Source organism: Megalopta genalis, unplaced genomic scaffold (assembly GCF_051020955.1).
Source record: "Megalopta genalis isolate 19385.01 unplaced genomic scaffold, iyMegGena1_principal scaffold0137, whole genome shotgun sequence".
Taxonomy (NCBI): domain Eukaryota; kingdom Metazoa; phylum Arthropoda; class Insecta; order Hymenoptera; family Halictidae; genus Megalopta; species Megalopta genalis.
The window spans coordinates 267501-270000 of record NW_027476206.1 but is presented as its reverse complement, the minus strand read 5'-3'; the positions used below and the strand labels follow the sequence as shown (position 1 = coordinate 270000).

At 44.8% G+C, this 2500-nt stretch overlaps 2 non-coding genes across 2 annotated transcripts in view; both read left to right on the top strand.

Moving 5' to 3' along the window:
• LOC143262476 (small subunit ribosomal RNA) overlaps positions 1 to 199 on the top strand; it is a 1921-nt gene extending 1722 nt beyond the window's left edge. The window contains exon 1 of the ribosomal RNA XR_013036274.1: positions 1 to 199. This exon is cut by the window's left edge and continues 1722 nt beyond it. This is a non-coding gene — a ribosomal RNA (small subunit ribosomal RNA).
• Positions 200 to 1521: 1322 nt separating this feature from the next.
• Positions 1522 to 1676, top strand: LOC143262462 (5.8S ribosomal RNA). Its single transcript, XR_013036259.1, has one exon. It is a non-coding gene; the product is annotated as a 5.8S ribosomal RNA (ribosomal RNA).
• The last annotated feature ends 824 nt before the right edge of the window (positions 1677 to 2500 follow it).

Below are 2500 nucleotides of genomic sequence, written 5' to 3'. Positions count from 1 at the left end.
CGCGTTGATTACGTCCCTGCCCTTTGTACACACCGCCCGTCGCTACTACCGATTGAATGATTTAGTGAGGTCTTCGGACTGGTGCGCGGCAATGTTTCGGCATTGCCGATGATGCCGGGAAGATGACCAAACTTGATTATTTAGAGGAAGTAAAAGTCGTAACAAGGTTTCCGTAGGTGAACCTGCGGAAGGATCATTACAATGTTCCAATATATCTCAAAGAGAGAGGAGAGGAGGAGAGAAAATGAATTCGATTAGTTTGTGGATAAGAATTCATATAAAAAAAAAAGATATTGTTGAGCCCGCCAGATCATTCGTGCGTGATTTACACGGCCAGACGTGTGTACTACACGTATTAGGCCTTTGATCTGCGTTGCGTAGGCCACAACAAATCTTTCAAAGAGAGAGATATATGTGTTGTTGGGGTTTGTGATTATGAAGGTGCCCCAACGCACAAAAATATATAAAAATGTACAAAGTTGGGATGTGGTGTGGTGGAGAAGAGTTGGGCCCGACCAGATCATTCGTGCGTGATTTACACGGCAGACGTGTGTACTACACGTATTAGGCCTTTGATCTGCGTTGCGTAGGCCATCTTCCTTCCAAGACACACACGTGTTGGGGTTTGTGTGATTTTATGATAGTGCCCCAACACGGAAAAATAAGCGTACGAGAAGAGTTGGGCCCGACCAGATCATTCGTGCGTGATTTATACACGGCCAGACGCGTATTATATTACACGTATTAGGCCTTTGATCTGCGTTGCGTAGGCCATCTTCTCGATAGAGAGAAAGCCCAATGTATTCTTTTTTCTTTCTTTACAGTTGTAGTAGGACAGGGAGGGATGCGAGCGTGCTAATCACGCTTCCTCAAGTCTTCGCTGTGGTGTGTAAAAAAAAAAGAAAAAAAGGAATCGTTGGGAAAGTCCAAAGGACGAAAATATCGGGCAGTCTGAAGATAACTTAATGCTCGTTTACATTGGTATCAAGAGAGACCGGCTTGTGTAGCTCGTTTCAATGCTGTGTCGTTGTCATTGACACCCTACTCTGTTGCGCGCTAGTGGCAGCATGAGCGTGGGACGTATATATATATATATGACACCCAGCTAGAGCCGGCCGTGAGTCCGTCCGGTGTAAATAACGACGAAAGGAGAGAGAAACTTTTCGAATCCAGTATCGGGTTGATAATTGTCCAGTTTGAATATCCATATCCCCGTCGTTTTTGGAGGTGATATACTCTCTGTGTTTCTTCGATAGAAGGCTTTTCAATGTTCTATTCGCTCCGACCGTCGAACTTGCAAGAAAACAGTGGTTTTGGATTTGCTCGTACATATATATATGGTTTCGACGGAAATATCTCGTTCTTTAAGGGACAATTATGTCGTCGTACGACGACTCCCGAATCTCCTTCGCGCGCTGGTTGGAGCTCTTCGGGTATCGGCTTGTTCCGAAATATAACACAAAAATGTGGTGGATAGCAAATACACATTATATTATATATGAGAGAATAAAAGGGAAAAATTACCCTGAACGGTGGATCACTTGGCTCGTGGGTCGATGAAGAACGCAGCTAATTGCGCGTCAACGTGTGAACTGCAGGACACATGAACATCGACATTTCGAACGCACATTGCGGTCCACGGATACAATTCCTGGACCACGCCTGGCTGAGGGTCGTTTACGTACTTATAAACTGCTTGCGTTGATGGCACTTGTTGCCTATATACGTACGAGCGAATGATGGGCGCTTCGTCGGCGTTTGTCGCGGTCCTATGGATATTGAGAAATTTTACGTACGTCTAACAGTCTTCGAGAGAGATGGAAATCGTGTTCGAACTAGCGTGAGTGTGGAAGGCGGTGTCGTGTGTCGTATATGTTTTATATACGTCCGCCCGTCTGAAACACCGCTTCGAAGCGGTGACAAAATCTTTTTCGGGACGATTCGTATTCGTAGAACTATCGAGATTTCACTGGTACATTTTCAACGCGCTCCCGACGTCGCCTGAAATGAAACGAGATGGGTTTAACCCACGAAAGCGTACTACACGAGTCTGTCCTATGTGAAGACTGTGTACAGAGATCGAACGAACGCATGAAAGAAATTGAACGAAAGAACACATAACCCGCAAAAATATAGAGTAGAATTGTGACCGTTGCTTCGAATTTGAATTTATATGTATATATATATCATAGCCCCAGGGAGTGGAACCTATGAGTGTGGAAGGATGTCTCTTACCGTTATGTTGTCAGAGGAAAAAAAGTCTCTCTCTTCGTACGACACATTTGTGTACGAATTGTATCGATGGCTATATAGATCCGATGTTGCACATATTCTGAGTAAAGAACACCCCACCCGGGTTACCGTCCTAAAACTCTTCTATTGGTGTGGCTATGATGTGTGTGTCAACGCAATCGCGAGTCTGGTTCTACGGGAAAACCGTTTGTCGGTCGCCCCATATATCTTTTTGTTCTCTTCAAATGATCGAATAGCGAAACCGCAC